We start from the raw sequence: 12208 nt of genomic DNA, 5'->3' as shown, positions 1-12208 counted from the left end.
ACTTCTCCAAATCCTTCTCTAAATGGAACATTCATTGCCAGGAAATAATTGCCTGACCATAATTGCATGTGGTCTTGGTGGTTTATTGTCAAGAAATAAATATTGGCCAGGCTAAAATATGTAGTTCCACAGCTGACCTTCAAAATTATGCCATGATATCCACCTATCTCACCTGGAACAAGCCACCTCCAGCATCCTTATGCAAAGGTGCATTCATCTTGATCTTAATGCAAAGGAAATTAGGTGGCATTCTTAGGAAGGTCATACCATTCCTCAGTTTCTGGTAACTTAGTTAGACATTGATTTCTACTAAAACAAATCAATTCTACTAAAACGTTTGACCCATGGTTCTGTAAAGAGCTGCCAACTTACTGCAGTGTGTGTATCAATGTTTCTGCTCCTGTTCATCACAGCGGGGAGGTCCTGAGTGCTTTGGATATCCCAGACTAGGACAAATAGTTGACCGATCATTTTGCTTTTGGATTTGTCTCTGAGTGCCGAGGTGCTTTTACCCTACTGACCAAAGGGGTTGAGTACCTTCTTACATGGCCCATCAGCTTTATACCCGACCTACCTGGTGTAGTTTGCATAGCCCAACCTATGAAGGTGGATACCAAACTTCATTAAGAAGGTGTGACAGTAAGCATTTCCATTTATATTAACTTGTTGCATGCCATCTTGGACAATGTCTCCCATCCACTACATAATGTACTGGGTGGGCACAGGAGTACATTCAGCCAGAGACTCATTCCACCGAGATGCAGCACAGAGCGTCATAGGAAGTCATTCCTGCCTGTGGCCATCAAACTTTACAACTCCTCCCTTGGAGGGTCAGACGCCCTGAGCCAATAGGCTGGTCCTGGACTTATTTCCTGGCATAATTTACATATTACTATTTAACTATTTATGGTTTTATTACTATTTAATTATTTATAGTGCAACTGTAACGAAAACCAAATTTCCCCCGGGGTCAATATGACTATGACTATGACTAAGGAAAGTTCATAATTAATTTTCTTTAGTTAAAGGCACTTTAAAGCAAAATGTATTTTACATTTTAAAACCTGTTAATTGCTGTTAGGTTTATCAGTTAAAAATAATGTGATGTGCCTTACTGTCTATCACCCAGTGGCTCTGAAAACTATTATCATGAAGTGCACAGTACTGAGAGGCTGGTGTGTTCACTTTTAACCTCTGGCTTCATCAGTGTGTGGTACCCACCTGCTTCAAGCAGGCTTCAATTATAACGGAACCCAAGAAGAACATGGCGATCTGCCTCAATGACTATAGTCCAGTAGCACTTACATCCACAGTGATGAAGTGTTTTGAGAGGTTGGTGATGAAACGTACCAACTCCTGCCCGAGAAGCGACTTGGATTCACTCCAATTTGCCTACCAGCACAAGAAGTCCACAGCAGATGCCATCTCACTGGCTCTTCATTTAACCCTGAAACCGCTGGGCAGCAAAGATGCCTACATTAGGATGCTCTTTATCACCTACAATTCAGCAATCAATACTATCATCCTCTCAAAACTAATCAATAAATTTACTTTGAACTTTGATCATGGCACACATCAGCTCCATCCCAACCCTTGCCCCCATACAATATTGACCCACTAATTTGTCTACCCGCCAAAACAGATTCACAGCAGATGCCATTTCCTTGGTCCTACACTCATCTCTAAAGAAACTGGATAACAAAAATGACGATATCAGACTGCAATATATTAACTACAGCTCTGCCTTCTGTGCCATATCTCCAAGCAGACTCATCTCTAAACTCCTAGACCTGGAACTCCACACCTCCCTTTGTGACTGGATCCCCGACTTCCTGATCAACAGATGGCAATCAGCATAGACAGACAGCAACCCCCCTACCACAATTAACCTCAACGCATTCTCAGTCACCTACTCTTCTCCCTAAACTCTCACAACTGTGTGGCCGGATTCTGCTCTACCCCCCGTCTAGGACAAAGGTTCACGACCTGAGGGTCACGGACCCCTCAGTTAATGTTTGGGTCCATGCTATATGAAAGGTTGGGACCCCCTGATCTAGAAGTTTGCAGATAGCCCCATTGTGGGCCACACTTCAGATATCAACGAGCTGGAGTACAGGCAGGGGACAGGGAACTTAAAGACATGGAACCGTGCCAACAATCTTTCCTTCAATGTCAGCAAAACAGCTGGTCATTGACTTTAGAAAAGGGGGCAGTGCACATGCTCCTGTCTACATCAATGGTACTGAGGTGCAGATGGCTGACAACTTCAGGTTCTTCGGTGTAAACATTACTTTTAGCCTATCCTGGTCCAATCATGTAAACACCACGGCCAAGAAAGTGGACCAGAGACTCTATTTTGTCAGGAAGCTAATGAAATTTGGCATGTTGCTGTTAACCTTCACCAGTGTTTTATAGATTTACTCTAGAAGCCATCCTATCTGGATGCATCGCGGCTTGGCCATGGTCATGAGAAACTGCAGAGAGCTGCGGACAAACTTCGTCACATCCTGACAACCAGCCTCCCCTCCATATACTCAGACTATAATTCCCACTGTCTTGGTCAAGCAGTCAATATAATTAAAGACCACTCCTACCCTGGGCATTCTCTCTTCTCCCTTCTCAAACTGGACAAAGTATATAAATGTATGCAGTTGTACCAGTCATGAGGGCAGCTTCTATCCTGCTGTTATAAGAGTGTTGAATGGAGCTCTTATATGATAGGATGATCTCACAATCTACCTCATCATAGTCTTGAACCTTATTGTCTCCCTGCTCTGCACTTTTTCTGCAACTGTAACACTCTATTCTGCATAACATTCTTTCTTTTCCTTTGCACCTACCTTGATCTATTAAAGTGATATGACCTGGATGGACGGCACACGAAACACAGACTTTCACTGTACCTCGGTACAAATGACAATTACCCAAGTATCAATTACTTTTTCAATATCCTCATTTTCAGCTGTTTCTAAATGTCTTTTATCTTCAGAGACATTTAGGAACCATACAGAAGACTTCGAGAGCACAAGATATCAGAAAGTCATTAGGACTTCACAAAATGGTCCATCGTCAGTATATTGTTTGCTCTTAATAGAGACAAACTTGCTGTGGGTTTATGTTGGAACATTATATTACTGACCTGTTGCTCAATACTGAGTGCAAGCCCCTCCCCATCGAAGCTGTCTCATCAATTTAAAAGCTGCTATAGATTTCCAAAGCATCTTCGCCAATTACATGCAGAAAAATAGATGCTTTCAGCTTTTCCATCAGTCCCTCCCGCTCTGCTGGCAGTTAAACATATATTGAATCGCTGTTCAAAGTCTTTCCAGCTATCGGATAGATTGCCGGTAAACTGCACAGGTATGGGAGGACTTAACTTATCCATGACGGGAACGCTCGGCCTCTCAGCTGAATTCCTCTTGGTGATTCTGGTGATAGCTGAACTTGCTCTCTCACCTCACTGGCCAGCTTTTCTCTATCATAAGTAGCGTCCGACCTCACTTGCTGCTAGCATCTTTCGTAATCATCGCAGTCTCTTTCTCAATCACGCACGGTATTCATTTACTCTCTGTCTTTAGACCTCCCGCCAATGTTGGACACTGGGCGAACCGCCCACATTGTCTGCTGGAGCTGAAGTTCTTTATCTGGCGCACATGATGACCCAGTCAGGACCTTTGATTCCGCTGCCTAGTTGCTGTTCTGGCCTCACACCAGCTGGCGGAATGACCAGAGCAACGATGCGCGTAGCGGGCCGAGAATCTTGCAGCCGCAAACAACAAGTTCGGGGTGAAGCAGCAGGTTAGCGGGTCGCACAGTGGAGCGATCAACGAATGGGATTCAATTTCCGCCACTGTCTGTAAGGGGTTTGTACGTTCTCCCTGTGACCGTGTGGGTTTCCTCCGGGTGCTTCAGTTTCCGCCCACAGTCCAAATTAAGCATGGATTAGGTTAATAAGTTGTGGGCATGCTATGTTGGTGCCGGAAGCATGGGGCCACTTGCAGTCTACCCCCCAGAGCATCCTTGGTTTCAATAGGTACGTTTAATGTCAGAGACATTTTTTCCGGGATCTGCGCCTACAGAGTTGGCCCCAGCTCTCTGGACACACAACCCCCGGCAGCTAACACGCTGCTCCCTATATTCGGTGTTCTCCCGTGATGCGTCAGTCAGGGGTACCGACCTAGAGTCAGTCCGTCTCCAGGGCCACAAAAATCCGGAGCCCTGAAGGCACGCTCGCCTCCCAGGCCGCATCCTTGGAATATCAAAAAGCGGCCGGGCGTGAGGCCCTGAGAGCGGGTCACATTCCCGAAAAGAGCCGAAGTCAGAGTGTAACTCCAGGACAGAGTCTTCAAAAGAGCCTTGGAAAGGAAAAAAAAAGACATCAAAGATAGAAATAAAGCTGTTTCTGAAGATGTAAGCAAAGGATTCGCCGTTTAGTGCCATTTTGACTTTGCTCTCCCCGCCCCTCCAAGTGGACTGTGTTGGTCGTCGATGCAAATGGTGCATTTTGATGTTTGTTTCAACGTACATGTGACAAAGAAAGCTAATGGAAAAAAATCGGACTGTTGGACCAGATGGTGCAAGAGTTGCCCAGCATAATCTGCTCCGTTACTTCTGAAGGTGTGTTTCGCTTATTACCTTGAGATTGTGTATAATGTATCATAGAGTTACCATGCAGTTATGAATAAGAGAAATGGTGCATAGTAGCTTAGCTTAGTTTGTACTAATTAAACTTGATTATTTCATTTCAGAGCCTGCTGATTTTAAGAGTTATTTATTTATTTATTTAGAGTCAGAATCAGAATCAGATTTATTATCACCGGCATGTGACATGAAACTTGTTAACTTAGCAGCAGCAGTTCAATGCAATACTTAATATAGAAAAAGAAGAAAAAATAAAAATAATAAATGAGTAAATCTTATTCAGTATACTTTATACAGTATACGTATATTGAACAGATCAAAAATCATGCAAAAAAACAGAACTACTATGTATTAAAAAAATTGAGGTAATGTTCACGGGTTCAATGCCCATTTAGGAATCGGATGGCAGAGGGGAAGAAGCTGTTCCTGAATCGCTGAGTGTGTGCCTTCAGGCTTCTGTACCTCCCACCTGATGGTGCCAGTGAGAAAAGGGCATGTCTTGGGTGCTGGAGGTCCTTAATAATGGACAAGGGCATGTCCTGGGTACTTTGTAGGCTAGTACCCAAGATGGAGCTGACTAAATTTACAACCCTCTACAGCTTCTTTACTGAGATACAGCACAGAATAGGCGCTCACAACCGCACTACCAAGCAACCCCCGATTTAACCCCAGCCTAATCAAGGGTCAATTTACAATGACCAATTAACTTATGAAACAGTATGTCTTTGGACTGTGGGAGAAACCCATGCATTCCACGGGGAGGCCATACAGACTCCTTCCAGGTGATGTCGGAATGAACAGTGATGCCCTGAGTTGTAATAGTGTTGTGCTAACCTCTACACTAGAGTGACATCCTTATATTGTTAAAACAATGTCACTATATTCTGACATGTCTATCCACGGCCTCCTCTACTGTAAAGATGAAGCCACACTCAGGTTGGAGGAACAACACCTTATATTCCGTCTGGGTAGCCTCCAACCTGATGGCATGAACATTGACTTCTCAAACTTCCGCTAATGCCCCACCTCTCCCTTGTACATCTGTTACTTATTTTTATACACACATTCTTTCTCTCACTCACCTTTTTCTCCCTCTGTCCCTCTGAATATACCCCTTGCCCATCCTCTGGGTCCCCCCCCCACCATCTTTCTTCCCAGACCTCCTGTCCCATGATCCTCTCGTATCCCTTTTGCCTATCACCTGTCCAGCTCTTGGCTCCATCCCTCCCCCTCCTGTCTTCTCCTATCTTCTCCTATCATTTTGGATCTCCTCCTCCCCCTCCAACTTTCAAATCCCTCACTCACTCTTCCTTCAGTTAGTCCTGACGAAGGGTCTCGGCCTGAAACGTCCACTGCACCTCTTCCTAGAGATGCTGCCTGGCCTGCTGCGTTCACCAGCAACTTTTATGTGTGTCACTATAACCAAATATGGTTTTGGAGAACTGTTGGAAAGAATTATTTTCATGCCTTGATTTGTGCTCAGTTTCTATGTTCCAGTTAATGCTAACATGAGAATTGTCACGTGCTCCACAACAAGTATGTAAAGAAAAATTTGAAAGAAGGCATTAGAGTTTTACAGTAAGTTATAAGAAGATGAAACAAAGTGATCAGATGTAAACACAGGTATCTCAGGTTTATCTGTGAAAGAAGAAGTGTACTGATACATATTGTAATAGATGTTCCATTATACATTCTGAGGCCTCTGTTGGTCAGTCTCGACTATGGATGTTGTGTCCTAGCTGTCAAGATATACAAGCCAGAACAGTAATAAATGGAGAGCAAGCTGTTGCCCATGTAGCAAGCCCCCCAACCTCTCCACACGTATGATGAACCCAAAGGAACAGCCGAGACCGATACAGTTTGGCACCAGAAGCATCACAGGAGTTGCCATTCAATGTTGAACTCAACGTAGGACTACCTTAGGGACTCCAGCTCTGGATTTTTCCTTCGGGGTTTAGTTCCAGAGACTTCCCCATGTGTGGCTATAGCGGCAAAGCAGTAAAGTTTTGAGGTCAGAGTTTTCCTTCTCCTAGATGATCTGCCAAACATGGCTGATGAGCCCCATTTGCCTGAAGCAATTGGTTTTAAGTTGCCATTAACCTGCCTTTGCCTCTTCTCCTGCCGGTAGAAACAGCTCCACAGGGCTCAGTAGTGAAGTCACACAGGAAGGCCAGGAGCTGGACTTGGTTGTTAGAGGTTATTTGAGACGCATGCTATTAGGAGCATTTAATAGGTAGCTGAAGCTCATCTCCATCACTACCCCAGCTATAACAATCTTAAGGAACCAAATTGTACAGTACTGTGTTTTATGCTATGCAATCCTGCTTCAATGAAAAGTGATTTACAGAGTAATCATGGATTATTTTTTAACTGGATTTTTGTGTGAATGAATTCAGGAGACAGCACCCTTCTCACAAAGTCAGGGTGTGATTGTCCCTCTGAGGAAAATTGCCTCAGGATCTTTGCAGGTCAACAGACTGTACATCACAGATTGCTGTTCATTGAAAAAAGTCAATAAAAATTCCTGTTAGGATCGTGAGGAGCCTTCCAATTTTGACAGACGGGACTGTTTAAGTCACCTCTGGAAGAGACATTTGACCACATCATATAGGTCCCACAAGCACAGACAGCCATGCCCTTATAGACGTATCCCTGGCAACTTCCTGCACACGCAAGTTCCCTCCAGGGCACACGTTCTTCAGAAACTCTTGCAGGTTCTTCTGCCCCTCCAGGAAGACTCTGCCCTCCCTCTCCCATTACTGGATTCCCTGGCAACACTTCCAGGAAAAAAAAACAAAAACTGCTGGAGTCAGTTATCAAGGATGTGATAACAGCACATTTGGAAAGCGGTGAAATGATCGGACAAAGTCAGCATGGATTTGTGAAAGGAAAATCATGTCTGACGAATCTCATAGAATTTTTTGAGGATGTAACTAGTAGAGTGGATAGGGGAGAACCAGTGGATGTGGTATATTTGGATTTTCAAAAGGCTTTTGACAAGGTCCCACACAGGAGATTAGTGTGCAAACTTAAAGCACACGGTATTGGGGGTAAGGTATTGGTGTGGGTGGAGAATTGGTTAGCAGACAGGAAGCAAAGAGTGGGAATAAACGGGACCTTTTCAGAATGGCAGGCGGTGACTAGTGGGGTACCGCAAGGCTCAGTACTGGGACCCCAGTTGCTTACAATATATATTAATGACTTGGATGAGGGAATTAAATGCAGCATCTCCAAGTTTGCGGATGACACGAAGCTGGGTGGCAGTGTTAGCAGTGAGGAGGATGCTAAGAGGATGCAGGGTGACTTGGATAGGTTGGGTGAGTGGGCAAATTCATGGCAGATGCAATTTAATGTGCATAAATGTGAAGTTATCCACCTTGGTGGCAAAAATAGGAAAACAGATTATTATCTGAATGGTGGCCGATTAGGAAAAGGGGAGGTGCAACGAGACCTGGGTGTCATTATACACCAGTCATTGAAAGTGGGCATGCAGGTACAGCAGGCGGTGAAAAAGGCGAATGGTATGCTGGCATTTATAGCGAGAGGATTCGAGTACAGGAGCAGGGAGGTACTACTGCAGTGTACAAGGCCTTGGTGAGACCACACCTGGAGTATTGTGTGCAGTTTTGGTCCCCTAATCTGAGGAAAGACATCCTTGCCATAGAGGGAGTACAAAGAAGGTTCACCAGATTGATTCCTGGGATGGCAGGACTTTCATATGAAGAAAGACTGGATGAATTGGGCTTGTACTAGTTGGAATTTAGAAGATTGAGGGGGGATCTGATTGAAACGTCTAAGATCCTAAAGGGATTGGACTGGCTAGATGCAGGAAGATTGTTCCCGATGTTGGGGAAGTCCAGAACGAGGGGTCACAGTTTGAGGATAGAGGGGAAGCCTTTTAGGACCGAGATTAGGAAAAATTTCTTCACACAGAGAGTGGTGAATCTGTGGAATTCTCTGCCACAGGAAACAGTTGAGGCCAGTTCATTGGCTATATTTAAGAGGGAGTTAGATATGGCCCTTGTGGCTACGGGGGTCAGGGGGTATGGAGGGAAGGCTGGGGCGGGGTTCTGAGTTGGATGATCAGCCATGATCATAATAAATGGCGGTGCAGGCTCGAAGGGCCGAATGGCCTACTCCTGCACCTATTTTCTATGTTTCTATGTTTCTATGAAACAAAACGATTTTGTCTGCTTTTCAAAAGAACATTACAAAGGTATCTAATGTTACTTTGATGCCTGCATATCAAGGTTGATGAATTTCTGGATCCTGAAAGTAAATTTGTTATCGAAGTACATATACGTCACCCTTGAGAGTTATTTTCTTGCAGAAATTCACAGTGAATACAACAAACAAAATCGACTCAATGGAAGATTGCACCCCATAGGGTGGGCAAACCATACGTGCAAAAGCCAACAAACGTCACAAATACAAAAAAGGGAAAAAAGAAATATTAATACTATGATAGATAGATAATCACTAAATACCAAGAATAAGAAATGAAGTGCCTGTTACCAGAGAGGTGAGGGGTCCGATGTAGTGACGATTGCAATGTATTCCGAGAACTGCACCGTTTCGGAAACCTGGGCAGAAGCAGCCAGTGTAACAGCAGAAAGGACCTAGCTACAGTCCTGTTGTTTCAGAGAAAGTTCATGCTAAGCTTTGTCTTGTCTATTCTCTCCTCAGGTGCTGCTCTAACGTTTCACATCCTCTCCCAATCGGCGTTAAGTCATTCCAGTTCATTAATGTAATTTATTCTTAGCCGAAGAGCAAGCAGAAAGCTTGCAAGCAGCAGGTGTCAGCCTTAACCCAATGGTAGCACTCCTAACCCTGGGTGTTAATTTTATGGGTTCAAGCCCAATCCTGAGTTTTCAACAAGCAATTAGCACTATTAGTGGAGCTGACTTGTGACTCTATCCTTACGTACCATGTGTTCTTTTAGACAGCCTTTATACAACCATTTATTTAAAAAAAGACTGTCTTTTTTTTCAGAATTGGTTACATTGACAGAAAATGCATGTTAATTTGGGAATGAATATGACTAATTCCACAGGGAAAAACTAAAGATTTAAAGGAAAGTGTAAAGACATGTTCAATGAAAAGTATTTTCATTGCTGACAGTGTGATTATAATGGAACAATTTCCTACCCTCCTATTTCCAGCCATTAAATCACTTCTAGGGAAATCTTCCTCCCTCTTTCCTATATCACTGGCAGACTTTGGCCAGAAATGTGGAATGTAAACTTTTTCCATAAATAAAAACTAACAAAAATCCTACAATGATATTCAATATTTAAATATAATAATCAGGAAGAAAAATTGAGAATATTCCTTTCAACAGATGAATTTTGTTTTCAGAAGTTGTGCAGGGATATCCTTTCAAAAGATGAAACTGTTTATTTGCAGTGTTATCACTATGAGAGGAATGTTCTCCGAAATATAATTTGTCACGAGGTATGTAAAGATAAATAAAAAATCATAAGAAACAGAAGGAAGAGAAGGCTACTTGTTCCCTTCAGCCTGATATACCGTTCAATAAAATCATGACCTCAACACTGCTTTCCTACTTTCTTCTCATACCCCTTCTGGTTCAAAAGTATTTCAATCTCTTCCTTAGCTATATTCAATGACCCTACCTCCACAGGTCTCTGGATCAGAATATTTATTCATTTAGTGATACAGCATGGAATAAGCCCTTCTGGCCCTTTGAACCAGATGCCGTTGAATGGAAAATCCTACAAAAAGTAGAAGATGCAACCCAGTCCATCACTGGTAAATCCCTCTCGACCATTGAGCACATTGAGTTGTCATGGAAAGCAGCTTCCATCAGCAGGGACCTCCGCCACCAAGGACATGCTCTCTTCTCGCCGCTGCCACCAGGAGGAAAGTACAAGAGCTTCAGAATTCACACCTCCAGATTCAGGAACAGTTACTACCCCTCAACCACCAGGCTCTTGAACCCAAGGGGATAACTTCACCCAACTTCACTTGCCTCATCATTGAGACTTTTGCACAACCAATTCACTCACTTTCAAGGACTCTTCATCTCATGTCCCTGATATTTATTGCCTATTTATTTACTATTATTGTTTCTTCTTTTTGTAATTGCATAGTTTGTTGTCTTCTGCACTCTGGTTGAACACCCTAGTTGGCTCTATTATGATTATTATTCTACAGATTTATTGACAGTGCCCACAGGAAAATGAATCTCAGAGTTGTATATGGTGACATATATGTACTTTGATAATAAAACTTACTTTGAACTTTGAACTTCAAGCAGCTTTACCCCAACAACTGCTGACAACCCCAATTTGACCCTAATCACAGGACAATTTACAATGACCATTTAACCTACTAACTAGTTTAGTTTTGGACCTAGCGAGGAAACCAAAGGGCCCGGAGAAAACCAACGCATTCCACATGGAGGATGAACAGACTCTTTACAGAGGACGCTGGAACTGAACTCTGAACTCCGACACTTCAAGTTGTAATAGCATTCCGCTGACCGGTACACTGCTATGGAGCCCCATAGTACTAAACACTAAAATGTCTCAGGCGGATGTAATGAAACTTGTGAAAATAAACTGGGAGTTTTTCTTGTGGTTATGGCTGCTCTATGTTGACCTCAACTCTTCTTTTCTGATAGTTCTCCACAAACTTCAATTCTATGATAGTTTCAAATATTTATCCATCTCCACATTAAGTATATCTAATGATCCAGCCTTCATAATCTTGGGGCTGAGAATTCTCCTCTGAGAGAAAAGAAATTTTTTGCACCACTGTTTTAAATAACTAGCCTCTCCTTTTGTATTTCTGACCTCTTGCTTGTGGCTCGAACCTCTCATCGTCTAGTCCATCAAATCCCCTAGATATTATATACTTGAATAAAGTTACACTTAATAATTTTAGACTCCAAGGAATGCAGACCCACACTGCCTAGATTCTATTGTTTGGTCTACACCCTCAACCCAGGGACTCATCTGGTGAATCTTTGGACTATCTCCAATAATATTATATCTTTGGTTCCTTAAGGTTGTCGTAGCTGGGGGTGTTAAGTGGGGATAAGCTCCCACTACCTATTAAGTGCACCCAATGGTGTGCATCTCAAATAACCTCTGATAACTAATTCTAGCTCCTGGCCTTCAGGTGTGATTTAGCTATTAATCCTGGCGGAACCATTTCTACTGATAGGAAAAAGAGCAAAGGTGAGTTACTGGTGCCCTAAAGCCAGTCGCTTCGAGCAGATGGGGCGATTGGCAGCTCGGTATGGAGAAGGAAAACTCTGATCTCAAACCTCTGCTACCTTGCAGCTGTATCTGCTCATGGGGATAACATCAGGGGTAAACTCCGAAGGAAATGCCTGGAGCTGAAGCCCCTAAAGCAGTCCTACATTGAGTTCAATGCTGATGGGCTGGTGCCAAACTGCATCGGTCTCTGTCGTTCTATTCAGCTGTGTGGAGAAGGGGAGTCTGCTACATGAGCAATACCTCACTCTCAATATCGTACTACCTTGGCTTGCGGATGGGCTCGCTCGCATAGACAGCTGGGGTGCAACATCCATGGTCGA

The sequence above is a fragment of the Mobula hypostoma genome, chromosome 26 (assembly GCF_963921235.1).
Source record: "Mobula hypostoma chromosome 26, sMobHyp1.1, whole genome shotgun sequence".
NCBI lineage: Eukaryota > Metazoa > Chordata > Chondrichthyes > Myliobatiformes > Myliobatidae > Mobula > Mobula hypostoma.
This window is presented reverse-complemented; position numbering follows the sequence as displayed.